The sequence below is a fragment of the Schistocerca gregaria genome, chromosome 9, assembly GCF_023897955.1.
Source record: "Schistocerca gregaria isolate iqSchGreg1 chromosome 9, iqSchGreg1.2, whole genome shotgun sequence".
In the NCBI taxonomy this organism is placed as follows: domain Eukaryota; kingdom Metazoa; phylum Arthropoda; class Insecta; order Orthoptera; family Acrididae; genus Schistocerca; species Schistocerca gregaria.
The window spans coordinates 252,458,868-252,475,336 of NC_064928.1; positions in this window are offsets into that span (position 1 = coordinate 252,458,868).

Sequence of the window (16,469 nt, forward strand, 5' to 3'; positions counted from 1 at the left end):
CAGTCGAACATTTCCTGTATCCAGAAAGGCCCGCACAAGACCTGCAACATGCGGTCGTGCATTATCCTGCTGAAATGTAGGGTTTCGTAGGGATCGAATCAAGGGTAGAGCCACGGGTCGTAACACAGCTGAAATGTAACGTCCACTGTTCAATCCGAACACGAGGTGACCGAGACGTGTAACCAATGGCACCCCTACCATCACGCCGGGTGATACGCCAGTATGGCGATGACGAATACACGCTTCCAATGTGCGTTCACCGCGATGTCTCCAAACATGGATGCGACCATCATGAGGCTGTAAACAGAACCTGGATTCATCCGAAAAAATGACGTTTTGCCATTCGTACATCCAGGATCGTCGTTGAGTACACCATCGCAGGCGCTCCTTTGTGTGATGCAACGTCAGGGGTAACGGCAGCCACAGTCTCCGAGCTGATAGTCCATGCCGCTGCAGACGTCGTCGAACTGTTCGTGCAGATGGTTGTTGTCTTGCAAACATCCCTATTTGTTGGCTCAAGGATCAAGACGTCGCTGCACGATCCGTTACAGCCATGCGGATAAGATGCCTGTCATCTCGACTGCTAGTGATACGAGGCCGTTGGGTTCCAGCACGGCGTTCTGTATTACCCTCCTGAAGCCACCGATTCCATATTCCGCTAACAGTAATTCGATCTCGAGCAACGCGAGCAGCAATGTTGCGATACGATAAACCGCAATCGCGATAGGCCACAATCCGACCTTTATCAAAGTCGGAAACGTGATGGTACGCATTTCTCCTCCTTATACGAGGCATCACAACGACGTTTTACCAGGCAACGCCGGTCAACTGCTGTTTGAGTACGATAAATCGGTTGGAAACTTTCCTGATGTCAGTATGTTGTAGGTGTCGCCACCGGCGCCAACCTTGTGTGAATGCTCTGGAAAGCTAATGATTCGCATATCACAGCATCTTCTCCCTGTCGATTAAATGTCGCGTCTGCAGCACGTCACCTTCGTGGTGTAGCAATATTAATGGCTAGAAGTGTACTTCAGAGGTGAGATCGCATTTGTATATTTATTTTTAATTAATGATCGGTTTCGACAGTACTTTGCTGCAATACGACATAGACACACTTTGCATTTTTCTATGTCAGCAGTAATAAAATACGTAAATATACACTGAATGGCCAGAGAAACTGGTACAGGCCAGCGTACTCAAATACAGAGACATGTAAATAGAATACGGCGCTGCGGTCGGCAACGCCTGTATAAGACAGCATGTCTATGGAGCAGTTGTTAGATCAGTTAGCGCTCATACAATGGCAGGCTATCAAGATTTAAGCGAGTTTGAACGTGGTGTTATTGTCGGCGCACTAGAGATGGGACACAGCTGCTCCGAGTTGCAATGGATTCGGGATTTTCCCATACGACCATTTCACGAGTGTATCGTGATTATCTGGAATCCGACTAAACATCAAATCTCCCACATCGCTGAGCCGGGAAAGGATCCTGCACCGAAAGGGGCCTATGTCGATTGAAGACAATCGTTCAGCGTGACAAAAGTACAACCATTCCGCAAGTTGCTGCAGATTTCAATGCTGGGCCATCAACAAGTGTCAGCGTGCGAACCATTCGACGAAACGTCATCGACATGGACTTTCAGAGCCGAAGACCCACTCGTGTACCCTTTATACACTCAGTCGCAAAAGTATTCGGACAGCAAGTAACGGCGCATGAACAAATACAGAAATTGCACTTTGTAATGTATTTGGGACTCTGGGTACGATGTCGCAACGTGAAACACGCGTCAAATACGAATTGTTGTTGGACATGTGTCTGTTGCGTAATATTTCCTGAAAACGGCATGGGAAGGTGCAACAAAAGTATTCGGACAAAGGCGGGCAACGTGAGAGAATAGTTCATTCCGAGACGCACAGAGGGTGAAGCGACTGCAGTGAGTCCGTCATTTCCGCGAGAGGATAGCGATGATAGTAAACACGTATCGCGAGCCTGTGCAGGTCGACGATGGGACGCAAGGGGAAGTGTTCCACGTTCGAGCAAAGGCAACTTGTCGTTTATCATCACGCGAAAGGGAAAACCTGCAGCAAAATTGCCGCAATAGTGAACATGAAGAAAAGTAAAGTTCACGACATTATTAAACGGTTCGAGAAAGAAGACCGATTGGAATTCCGTTGCCATACAGGACGGCCACGGACATTTTTACAGAGAGATGAACGTGCGATTGTGCGAAAGGTACAACAGAATCCGAAAATATCTGCCACACGAATTGGAAGTGAGGTGCAGGGAGACCTTGGTGTAAAAGTTCATCCCGAAACCGTGCCGAGAGTAATACGACGATCGCAGTACCATGGTCGAGTGGCACGGCGAAAGCCATTCATAAATACAATGAACCAGAAGAAACGCATGCAGTTTGCGAGGGAATACGCCGAATACTATCAGGCTTTGTGGAATCGGGTGATATTTTGCGACGAATGTAAATTTACATTATGGCAAAGCGACGGAAGTCCGGCAATGGTATGGGTGATTTAGTGTTCATTGATGATACGATGAACAAGGAAGCGATGTTGAATATACTGCGAGGACATTTGAAGCAGAGTGCACGACATCTAGGTACTGCGAACAACTTTCATTTGTTTCAGGGTAATGATCCCAAGCATAAAGCGCATATTGTACAAGTGTGGTTGCTCTTCAATTGCCCGAAAGTATTGCGCCCCCTCCCCAATCACCAGAACTTAACCCAGTTGTGGGATAAATTGAAACGGGCCCTCCGCGCGGACAGCATCTATACGAAGGAGACCTTGAAAGAGAAACTGCGCCAAGAATGGGCAAATATAGGCCCAGATTTCACGAAAAAACTCGTTGAAATTATGCCTAGTAGATTGGAGGAGATATTGAAAATGAAAGGTGGACCCACAAGGTATTGACATTTTCGTCGTACAACTTATGAACATTTATTGGACAGTGTACGAATACTTTTGTAGCAGCAGGGTGTGCAGGATGTTTCATTTTTGTTGTTAATTTTTCTGTTATTTCTGTTTTGGAAACGAAATAATACAATAATTCTTTTGTAATTAATGTTGTTACGCATATATGTTGCTAATAAATATGTTTGGGTTTCATAGTCAGTGTTTCTCGAGTACTCATTGTGAAACTTTCCGCTGTTCGAATACTTTTGCGACTGAGTGTAACTGCACGACACAAGGTTTTACTCCTTGTCTGGGCCCGTCAGCACCGACATTGGACTGTTGTTGACTGGAAAGATGGTGCCTGGTCGGACTAATCTCGTTTCAAATTCTATCCAGCGGATGGACGTGTACGGGTGTGGAGACGACCTCATGAGTCCATGGACCCTGCTTGCCAGCTTGGGAATGTTCAAGCTGGTGGTGGCTCTGTAATTGTGTGGGGCGTGTGCAGTTGGAGTGATATGGGACCCCTGATACGTCCAGATACGACTCTGACAGGTGAGACGTAGGTAAACATCCAATCAAGTACACTGTAGATTCCGACGGACTTGGGCCGTTTCAGCAGGACAATGCGACACCCGACACGTCCGGAATTGCTACAGAGTGGCTCCAGGAACACTCTTCTGCTCTTAAACACTTCCTCTGGCCACCAGACACCCCAGAAAGGAAAGTCACCGAGCGTATCTGGGATGCCTTGCAACGTGCTTCTTGAAGACATCTCCACTCCCTCATACTCTTCGGGGTTTATGGACAGCCCCGTTGGACTCATGGTGTCAGTTCCCTCGAGCACTACTGTAGACATTAGTCGAGTCCATTCCAAGTAGTGCTGCGACACTTCTTCGTGCTTGCAGGGAGCATCCTCGATATTGGGCTTGGTTCAAATGGCTCTGAGCACTATGGGACTTAAAATCTGTGGTCATCAGTCCCCTCGGACTTAGAACTACTTAAACCTAACTAACCTAAGGACATCACAAATAGAGTGCTGCAACTCTCAGTGTTTGACCGGTCACGGCCCGCCTGTTGACGGGGGGACCGAGTCTCTCGTGTCCGGCCCCACACGACTCGGCTCTGCCACGTGCTCGCCCCGTGTCTGTTGTCCGAGCATGACCGGTCACCGCTGACGTCTCACCTCGCCTCACCCCGGCTTTCTGCACTGTACTATACAAATCCAACGCATCTCTCTCTTTTAATACAAAAGTAACATTTCCAAGAACGGGTACGTGACACAGCTAAATTCATAAAGCACCTGGAAAGTAAAATGATATTTCAATACAATCGCGGATAGAAGACGAGTCTCATTTCCAAACAAAAGATATATTTTTCCTTTCATTTATAGGAAACATTAAATAAGTGCTTTGCCTGTAATCTAGAAGACAACCATCTTCATAAAGAAAGCATACAAAGAACATTAAACATTTACAGACGTAACTTATCATACTTTTCAATTGTTTGCAACATAAAGAAAATTATAGTTATTGTTGGACAGCAGCACATCACTAACGCGTTCCGGATTTAATTGGCTGCGGCGATTTGTTAGTAACATGCCAGCTTTACTAAAGCACCTTTCACCAGGTGCGCCTGTTGCTGGGACACACAAAATACCTCTTGCAACTGCAACCAGGAGTGGCAGATTTGTTTCATGTGTGCTCCACCACTTTAATGTGTCATCATCACCCCCGAGGTGCATTAAAATGCAGAGATCTACTTCATCTGCTGCGGATGATCTGTTGTTCCTCCATTTCTTGAAACGATCTCTATTTCTGGGTGGTGATGACACAGTACTTGAAGGATCTATGATAATAAACGAAAGAGACAATTAATACAGAACTGATACGGAAATCATCGAAACGTTCCCGTAAGAGACCGATGATCTCGCTGTTTGGTCTCTCCTCCCAAACAACCCGACCTCCTTTCCCATAAAGATGAGATGTCTTACGTTGATGAAATATTATACGAGTCACAACATTCCCGTTTATCTACAACTATGCAAAGACGATTATGTTAATGACCGCATGTTGTACCTGCGTACGCAGCACACATTTGTCGCACATTGCTAAGAATTTCCTGCTTTTCACTTATTTCAAGCATATTAACATCACGGAAGAACGTCCAAAGAAACGATCTTTGTGAGGTTTCTTGCAACTGTGTTTCTTTAAATGAGTAGTTCCCGACTGGAAAAACAATAATGTGGAGTTGTTTATTCACGATACGTACCCAGTAGACGCATTGTTTTCATCTACAACCAACAGAAATGAACTCCATACTTGGCTTTTTAGACCTTCCCGTTTCTTTAATGTGTAAACATTGGTTTCAATCTTACTTCTTACTACACTGGCTTCCTCGCGCTGCATGATTACAGAGAGAGACACGCCACAAATGAGAAGCCCGTACTGGCTGCAGTGTCACACGGATAATAACACGTGTAAATGTGTTTGAAGTTACGTGCTACGTATCGGTCACGGCTTCTATGTTCGGTCACAAGCACTAGTGCGGGTAGCCTATCCAGTTAGTGTGTGCTCGCCCCACCTCGTATTTTGTGCTCGCTTACTCGGTCTTGCAGGACTCTATAATCACAAACATCCATACCCGAGGCAGGATTCGAACCTGCGACCGTAGCAGTCGCGCGGTTCCGGACTGAGCGCCTAGAACCGCTAGACCACCGCGGCCGGCCGATATTTGGCAGGTGTATCAGTATATTTGGCTCTTCACTTTATTTACATATAACTAACATGACAACTGTGATCGGAAACAACTGAATTAAATTATCCACGTGTCTCCATTCGTTCTTCTTGCAATTAGCAGTGTGCTCACACAGATTTTGAACGTCTCTGTATGTTTATTCCGCTTATAGTACTTAATTTTCTAATAGATGGTTCAGAAACATTGCGTATAAAATGTTATGTCATCGAAAGCAACTAAATTAATAGGAAGTGCAGAAGTAACAGCTTCCCGGTATACAACCAGATGAAAAGATTAATAGATAGATTGATTCAGATGCCTCTACCGATGTCTTTTTATGTTACTCAATTCTTCTGCAACTTCCCATGTGGATATCTTCTGTCAGATTCGTTGTTTCCGACAGCGAAACACACTGTATCAAGTAATGTTTCTAAACCATTTATGAAAGATTAAGTACTATAGACGGGACAAAAAGAGATAGCCAAATCTAGTATGACTACACTATCATTTACACAAAGAAAGAAATAAAGAAAGAAAGAAAGTTTGGAGGCAAATGGATAAGTATGGCAGAAGCAAGGTATATCTTCGTCCAAAAATACCTTGTACCTCATCTCCAGTTCCCCCCCCCCCTTTTTTTTCCATAGCTCTGAGAGTGAGTATACGTCGATTACGTGGCTGTCGCTCTTCTGGATACTGTCCTGATACAAACGTAGTGTTGGTTGCACGAAACGGATCGGTAGGGCCCCACCTTAACCAAGCCGTATACGCAGTGTAGACTGCGTTACTGCTACAAACAAAGAACGGTTACGCTTAAATGCTGATCACTTACATGCGCCATCAGGTAATTCGCTTCATGACTACGTTACGTTTGTAGTATTCCGACTGGTGGTGTCGCATCGTCATAGCCTGCTGTGTAATAAGATATGTCTCATACTCGTACTTCAGTGAAAAATAAGAGGTATATTGTTCTAGGTACAGAGCTTCAGCAGGAGTCGTGACAATGTTGGAACGGCGAGATCGAAGGGACGTAAAGAGAGGCAGTTAGAGCAGAGCCATGACAATCAGGCAGACAACTCGCAACTAGTCACGCAGTCCAACCGATAGTCACGCAGTCACGCACTTGCCGTACGCACCTAGACCTCGCCCTTGCCTCGGGGGTACCGTCCCAGTGGAAAAACGAACACGCACACGAGGTGTTAAACACGCACTTTACAAGCTTACCGAACAGGAAAACAGTTGAGAGCCACAGCGCTACCACTAGGACAGCCAGATGTACACCATTCACCTCTCCTGAGCGCCTACGCTGGCGCAATGAGCTCAGCAGTCCATGCATCCAAGTTCCAGACAAGGTGTATAAAAACGAGTCTTTCTTTGCAAGAGAAAGGGCTTCATGAACTGGACAAGTCAATAACACTGTGATCCACCTCTGACCGTTATGCATGCAACTTTTTTGGTCTGTTATTGTGTAACAGAGTTGTAAGGTGTCTCCCTCAGGGATACCGTGGCAATTTCGGTGTGTTAGGTCGCCCAAATCCTGAGCTGGTTGGAGGGCTCTGCCCATAATGCTCCAAACGTTATCAACTGGAGAGAGATCCGGCGACCTTCCAGGCCAGCGTAGGGTGTGGCAAACACAAAGACAAGCAGCAGAAACACTCATCGTCTGTGGGTGGGCATTATCTTGCTGAAAGATGGTTTCCCATGAAGGGCAACAAACGGGGCATAGAATATCGTTGACGTACTGCTGTGATGTACGGTTGGAGCAGGTGACGATGGAGCGGTCGTGCTATGAAAAGACATGACAGTCCTCGGGATTCAGTTTGAAGCAGGACTCATCGCTGAAGACAGTTCCACTTGAGTCAATGACATTCGCCGCCAAAGACGTGGCTGGAGACGCCGTACACAGTGGTGGGATATTGAACTAACATTCGCCCGCCATACTCCCTGACAACCAAGAGCATTGGTCTGGAATGCCATTTCATACCATAGGAGGTGAGGCGTAGCGCTGTATAACGATCCTGCCTTGGAGGCGGTTTTGTGGGAGATCTACAACTACATCTACATTTATACTCCACAAGCCACCCAACGGTGTGTGGCGGAGGGCACTTTACGTGCCACTGTCATTACCTCTCTTTCCTGTTCCAGTCTCGTATGTTTCGCGGGAAGAACGACTGTCTGAAAGCCTCCGTGCGCGCTCGAATCTCTCTAATTTTACATTCGTGATCTCCTCGGGAGGTATAAGTAGGGGGAAGCAATATATTCGATACCTCATCCAGAAAGGCACCCTCTCGAAACCTGGCGAGCAAGCTACACCGCGATGCAGAGCGCCTCTCTTGCAGAGTTTGCCACTTGAGTTTGTTAAACATCTCCGTAACGCTATCACGGTTACCAAATAACCCTGTGACGAAACGCGCCGCTCTTCTCTATCTCCTCCGTCAACCCGACCTGGTACGGATCCCACACTGATGAGCAATACTCAAGTATAGGTCGATCGAGTGTTTTGTAAGCCACCTCCTTTGTTGATGGACTACATTTTCTAAGGACTCTCCCAATGAATCTCAACCTGGTACCTTCCTTACCAACAATTAATTTTATATGATCATTCCACTTCAAATCGTTCCGCCCGGTACTCCAAGATATTTTACAGAAGTAACTGCTACCAGTGTTTGTTCCGCTATCATATAATCATACAATAAAGGATCCTTCTTTCTATGTATTCGCAATACATTACATTTGTCTATGTTAAGGGTCAGTTGCCACTCCCTGCACCAAGTGACTATCCGCTGCAGATCTTCCTGCATTTCGCTACAATTTTCAAATGCTGCAACTTCTCTGTATACTACAGCATCATCCGCAAAAAGCCGCATGGGACTTCCGACACTATCTACTAGGTCATTTATATACGTTGTGAAAAGCAATGGTCCCATAACACTCCCCTCTGGCACACCAGAGGTTACTTTAACGTCTGTAGACGTCTCTCCATTGAGAACAACATGCTGTGTTCTGTTTGCTAAAAACTCTTCAATCCAGCCACACAGCTGGTTTGATATTCTGTAGGCTCTTACTTTGTTTATCAGGCGACAGTGCGGAACTGTATCGAACGCCTTCCGGAAGTCAAGAAAAATAGCATCTACCTGGGAGCCTGTATCTAATATTTTCTGGGTCTCATGCACAAATAAAGCGAGTTGGTCTCACACGATCGCTGTTTCCGGAATCCATGTTGATTCCTACAGAGTTGATTCTGGGTTTCCAAAAACGACATGATACTCGAGCAAAAAACATGTTCTAAAATTCTACAACAGATCGATGTCAGAGATATAGGTCTATAGTTTTGCGCATCTGCTCGACGACCGTTCTTGAAGACTGGGACTACCTGTGCTCTTTTCCAATCATTTGGAACCTTTCGTTCCTCTAGAGACTTGCGGTACACGGGTGTTAGAAGGGAGGCAAGTTCTTTCGCGTACTCTGTGTAGAATCGAATTGGTATCCTATCAGGTCCAGTGGACTTGACTCTGTTGAGTGATTCCAGTTGCTTTTCTATTCCTTGGACACTTATTTCGATGTCAGCCATTTTTTCATTTGTGCGAGGATTTAGAGAAGAAACTGCAGTGCGATCTTCCTCTGTGAAACAGCTTTGGAAAAAGGAATTTAGTATTTCAGCTTTACGCCTGTCATCCTCTGTTTCAATGCCATCATCATCCCGGAGTGTCTGGATATGCTGTTTCGAGCCACTTACTGATTTAACGTAAGACCAGAACTTCCTAGGATTTTCTGTCAAGTCGGTACATAGAATTTTACTTTCGAATTCACTGAACGCTTCACGCATAGCCATCCTTACGCTAACTTTGACATTGTTTAGCTTCTGTTTGTCTGAGAGGTTTTGGCTGCGTTTAAACTTGGAGTGAAGCTCTCTTTGCTTTCGCAGTAGTTTCCTAACTTTGTTGTTCTACCACGGTGGGTTTTTCCCGTCCCTCACAGTTTTACTCGGCACGTACCTGTCTAAAACGCATTTTACGATTGCCTTGAACTTTTTCCATAAACACTCAACATTGTCAGTGTCGGAACAGAAATATTCATTTTGATCTGTTAGGTAGTCTGAAATGTGTCTTCTATTACTCTTGCTTAACAGATAAACCTTTCTCCCTTTTTTTATATTCCTATTAACTTCCATATCCAGGGATGCTGCAACGGCCTTATGATCACTGATTCCCTGTTCTGCACATGCAAAGTCGAAAAGTTCGCGTCTGTTTGTTATCAGTATGTCCAAGATGTTATCTCCACGAGTCGGTGTGTCAGAGCTGGATAGTGACAGATGGCGACGCGTGACTGGACGCGCACATAGTTTGTGTGTCAGCCGATAGAGGACAGTATTGGATAGGGTACTGATTTAGTTTCGATTGTGCCCAGCAAAGAGCACTAAAGTAATATAATGTTTTTCATAAACTGTTCTAGTATTTTCATAAAGTGTTATTATGTCTTTTTGTGTATGTAAAATGTTATAAATGTGTTTTAGCACTATGAATGATGCGTGAGTGTGATTAAAGGTTAATATGGAGATATTTGTTTAACGAGTTATGTAGTAGGATTTAGTGTAGGACCATTTCAAAGAAGTATGGATATGAATAAAGGGGATTTTTGTAGAATAAATTTGTAAAGTAAGTTTATGGTAAAGGGAAAGTTAGTTCAGGTATAAATAACAATGGTAAATAACTTTATGCAAAAACAAAACTTCAGCATATTAGATAATTACGTCGGTGAAAGGTGCAGTCGTTAGGTTTACTGTTTTGTCATTGGTTATTGATGAAAAGCGCGGACTGACGTGGGAGAGTGTTGTTTTGCTATTGGCTGTTGAGTAAACTGACCAATGGTTAAGCAATATTCCACGTGCGCCTTTCTCTGCTGGTAGAGAAGACAGAGTATTTCTAGATGAGTTGAAGCGTAGCCATGAAAGAGATCGAACTAGTGCAGTAGTAGTTCCGATGGAAATGATACGTTGCCGGATCTAGCAGTGTTTCATACATCAAAAGTGTTGGAAAGCGGCGGAATGATTATTCCGATGGGCGTGTAGAAATTTCGGAATTTTTCAAGTGAATTTTTTGACGAGAAAAGACATATATTCCGCGTGGCGTATTGAGCAGGTCGGTGGCTAAAAACTGTGACTGCATTTCGTACCGACAGACTTAATATTTGGCAAGCATTATCAATCAAAAACAATCAGTATTTTTGTAGGTATTACGTTTTCGGAAAATGCAACACCAGAAACTTGCTAACGTGAGTGAAAGAGATTGTGAGTGACTGTGTTAAGACTAGCACAGGCTTGGCAGTGATACTTGTTCACCTAAGTTTCCGAATATATTAATTGAGGACAAAATTTACAAACTTTCATTTCATGTTTCTCCCGAAACGTAGATTAGTGACTTAAATTCCTGCCTGGTTCACGTCGAAGAACAGTAGGTTTCACTCAGCTTCCCTACTGATGATCTGCTGAGACAATGTTCACAGGTAGGTGGAGGCTCGTCGGAAAGGGACGGAAGGAACCGCGCCGCCGCAGAGGAACCTTTCGGTTGTCACCCGCGGCTCAGTAAAAGTATAACGGTACATCGACGGTATTCTACGCTCCGTTTTGTTGCCCTTAATGGCAAGCCACCTTGGGCTTACAATTCATCAAGATAATGCCAGCTCGCATGCGGCAAGAATTTCTACCGCTTCTCTCCGTGACTTCCAAACTTCACCTTGGCCAATAAGATCGCGCGATCTCTCCCCAATTGAGAACGTTTGGAACATTATGGGCATAGCCCTCAAACCACCTAGGTATATTGACGACTGAAAGTACCAGCGGGGCAGAATTGGGCATTATATTGGTCAATAAGATATCCAGCAACAATGAATTCCATGCCGCAGAACTGCTTGTGTAAGGGAGGGATGTGAACCAACAGTTTATCGATTTGCTCAATTTGTGAAGCTCTTTTTCTTGAATTTTTTGAGCACTCCGTCTTCAGGCCACCGTCCGACCGCCGTGTCATCCTCCGTGGAGGATGGGGATAGGAGGGGCGTGGAGTCAGTACACCGGTCTCCCAGTGGTTATGATGGTTTTCCTTGACCGAAGCCGCTACTATTCGGTCGAGTAGCTCCTCAATTGGCATCACGAGGCTGAGTGCACCCCGAAAAATGGCAACAGCGCATGGCGGCCTGGATGGGCACCCATCCAAGTGCCGACCACGCCCGACAGCGCTTAACTTCGGTGATCTCACGGGAACCGGTGTAGCGACTGCGGCAGGGCCGTTGCCGCTTTTTCTTGAATAAATCATCAAATTTTTCTGAAACTGTAATCATTTGTTTGCCTGTACTTTACTTTTATCGACTTCGATCCCGTTCTGATAATTCCTTCGTAGTGTGCCTTTTTTGTGTTAGAGCGTAGTTTTTATTTGTTATGAGTGAATCAAAACATATGGTGCGCGATGCTAATTCACTTTGTGGTCAGACGAAAGTTAAAAATAATGAAAAACAACGTGTATTTACAGCAACATGAATGTGCTTCGTTCGAGAAAATCTGTAACAACAAGTGTTCGAAGCGGATATTTCACGTAGGTCGTACTCTAACAGAAGTCTGTAGCGCAGCCATCAGTATTGTTGTTCTTTTCTTGAGTCTGAAGACTGGTATGGTGCAGCTCTCCACGCTACTCTACCCTGTGGAAGCTTCTTCCGAAAACTACTGCAACCTACATCCCTGTGAATCAGCTTACTGTACTCATCTCTTGGTCTCCCTCTACGGTATTCACCCTCCCCCCTGCCCCCCCCCCTAATCTTCCCTCCAGTACTAAACTGAGTTCCAGTACAACATCTTTTCCTGTCGTACTGCGGTCGCGAATTGGGGCCGAGGCTGTTTCCCAGATTAGTTATTGCAATATGACGATGCATTACTATATCATAGTTTTTCGTTTTGGACGTTGTCCATTGTGGACAAATTGTAGTTCCTTTTATTCTGAAGAAGGCTGGGTCATCCCAACTGAAACCAAGGTAAAACTAGGTAAAGATTGCAACTGAGGCTGTTGTTAATTTAAAAGTAATATTTATACAGTTGTTGACAGGGCCGCGAAATGTTGAAAATATTAAAATTGGTGATCCCTTGATGTGCCTATCAACTGATTTCTTCTTCGAATCCGATTGTGCCACAAATTCCTTTTCTCCCCATTTCTATTTAGCACCTCCTCATTAGTTAAGTGATCGTCCCATCTAGTCTTCAGCATTCTTTTGTAGCACCACATTTCGAAAGATGCTGGTCTATTCCTGTCGAAACTATTTATCGTCCATGTTTCACGTCCATACATGGCTGCAGTCCAGTCAAATACCTCCCGAATAGACTTTCTAACACTTAAATCTGTATTCGATAGTAACAAGTTTTTCTTCTCCAGGAAAGCTTACCTTGCCAGTTCCAGTCTAAATGTTATACCCTGTCTATTTCGGCCATCGTCAGTTATTGTACTGACAAAACAGCAAAACTGATCTACAACTTTAAGCGTCTCGTTCCCTCATCTAATTCCCTCCTCATCTCCTAACTTAATTCGGCTGCAAAGAATTATCCGTGTTATCCATTTCTTGATGATTATCCCACATGCTCTTTTCAAGGGCCCTTTCGTTCGACTGCCCTCCTCTCAGCTCCTTTGGTGTCTCTGACAGAATTACGATGTCGTCACCTAACCTCAATGTTTTCCCTCAGCGTTATCTGATTTAATACAATACAATATAACTATATACTTCCCCATAGACCTTGCCGTTGATGGGGAGGCTTGCGTGCCTCAGCGATACAGACAGCCGAACCGTCGGTACAACCACAACGGAGGGGTATCTGTTGAGAGGCCAGACAAGCGTGTGGTTCCTTTTTAATAGTTTCAGGGGCATGCAGCTTTACTGTACAGTTAAATAACGATGGCGTCCTCTTGGGTAAAACATTCCGGAGGTAAAATGGTCGCCCATTGGAATCTCCGGGCGGGGAATAGTGACGTGAACATCGTTAACAGGACAAACAAAACTGCCGTTCCACGGATCGAAGTGTGGAATGTCAAGTCCCTTAATCTGGTAGGTAGCTTAGGAAATTTAAAAAGGGAAATGGATAGGTTACAGTTAGATATAGTGGGAATTAGTGAAGTTCGGTAGCAGGAGGAACAAGACTTCTGGTAAGATGAGTACAGGATTATAAATACAAAATCAAACAGGGATAATGAAGGAGTAGGTTTAATAATGAATAAATAAAAAAAACAGGAACGTGGGTAAGCTACTATGAACAACATAGTGAACGCATTATTGTAGCCAAGATAGACACGAAGCCCACACGTACCACAATAGTACAAATTTATATCCAAGAAGCTCCGCAAATGATGGAGAGATTGAAGAAATGAGTGATGAGATGAAAGAAATGATGAAGAGATTGAAGAAATGAATGATGAGATGAAAGAAATAAGATAGTGAATGCAGACGAACATTTAATAGTCATGGGGGACTGAAATTCGATAGTAGGAAAAGAAAAAAGAAGGAAAAGTAGAAGGTGAATATGGATTAGGGGTAAGGAATGAAAGAGGAAGCTGCCTACTAGGATTTTGCACAGAGAATAACTTAACCTTAGCTAACAATTAGTTTAAGAATCAAGAATGAAGGTTGTACACATGTAAGATTATATAATAGTAAGACAGAGATTTAGGAACCAGGTTTTAAATTGTAGGACATTTCCAGCGACAGATGTGGACTCTGACTACAATCTATTGGTTATGAACTGTAGATTAAAACTGAAGAAACTGCAAAGAGGTGGAAATTTAAGGGGGTGGGACCTGGACAAATTGAAAGAACTAGAGGTTGTAGAGAGTTTCAGAGAGAGAGCATTGGCGAACGATTGATAAGAACGGGGCAAAGAAATACAATAGAAGAAGAATGGATAAGTTTCAGAGATGAAACAGTAAAGGTAGCAGAGGATCAAGTGGGTAAAAGGACGAGGGCTAGTAGTAATCCTTGGGAAACAGAAGAGATTGAATGTAATTGATGAAACAAGAATATTATATAAAAATGCAGTAAATGAAGCAGGAAAAAGAAATACAAACGTCTCAAAAATGAGATCGAAAGGAAGTGCAAAATGGCTAAGTAGGGATGTCTGGAGGACAAATGTAAGGATGTAGAGGCATATCTCACCAGGGGTAAGATAGATACAGCTTACAGTAAAATTAAAGATACCTTTGGAGAAAAGAGAGCCACTTGTATGAATATCAAGAGCTCAAATTGAAGATTAAGGAAAGGAAAACCTACGTTTCTAGCATTTGTGGACTTAGAGGAAACTTTTGACAATATTGACTGGAACACTGACTTTCAAATTGTGAAGGTGGCGGGGGTCAAATAGAGGGAGCGAAAGGTTATTTACAATTTGTACAGAAACCAGATGGCAGTTATAAGAGTCGAGGGACACGAAAGGGAAGCAGGAGTTGGGAAGTGAGTGAGACAGGGTTGTAGTCTCTCCCCGATGTTATTCAATCTGTATATTGAGCAAGCAGTGAAGGAAACAAAAGAAAAATTTGGAGTAGGTATTAAAACTCGTGGAGAAGAAATAAAAACTTAGAGGTCTGCCAACGACATTGTAATTCTGTCAGAGACAGCAAAGGATCTTGAAGAGCAGTTGAACGGAGTGGATAGTGTCTTGAAAGGAGGATATAGGATGAACACCAACAAAAGCAAAACGGGGATAATGGAGTGTAGTCCAATTAAATCGGGTGATGCTGCGGGAATTAGATTAGGAAATGAGACACTTCAGATAGCAGATGAGTTTTGCTGTTTGAGGAGTAAAATAACAGATGATGGTCGAAGTAGAGAGGACATAAAATATAGCCTGGCAATAGCATGGAAATCATGTCTGAAGAAGAGAAATTTGTTAACATGCAGTATAGATTTAAGTGTCAGGAAGTCGTTTCTGAAAGTATATTTATGAAGTGTAGTCATGTCTCGAAGTGAAACATGGACGATAAATAGTTGAGACAAGAAGAGAATGGAAGTCCTCGAGATATGGTGCTACAGAAGAATGCTAAAGATTAGATGGGTAGATCACGTAACTAATGAGGAGGTACTGACTCGAATTGACGAGAAGAGGAATTTGTGGCACAATTTGACTATAAGAAGGGATCGGTTGGTAGGACATGTTCTGAGGCATCAAGGGATCACCAATTTAGAATTGGAGAGCAGCATGGAGGGTAAAAATCATAGAGGGAGACCACGAGATGAATACAGTAAGCACATCGGAAGGATGTAGGTTACAGTAGATAATTGGAGATGAAGAGGATTCCACCGGATAGAGTAGCATGGAGAGATGCCTCAAACCAGTCTTTGGACTGAAGACTACAACAGCAACAATAACACATTCAGTTATTCTTCTTTTGCTTTATTCTATGTTCATGTTTCATCGTTTCTCCAAGATGCATTTTTATTACAGTTCTGTAAGTGTGAATTATTATTTAGCGTGTGTCAACTCATCTGCAAACTAAAAACATGTGTTTTGACGATATCAAACAATGTCCATTATAATTCATGGGCTGTTATGCCGTGGTCGGTTGATGAATCCTGTGTCAATTCCTAAAGTTTCGTTCCCGCCTGCGGAAGACATCTTCAAGGGGGTCTTTAGCTCGATGGAAGGTCCAGTGGGTGTGTTGGACCTTCCATCGAGCTACAGAACCCCTTGAAGATGTCCTCCACAGGCTAGAACGAAACTTTGGAAATTGACACAGTATTCATCAACCGACCACGGCATAACAGCCCAGATAATTATAATGGACATGACATTGCAACGTACGGGGGTTTA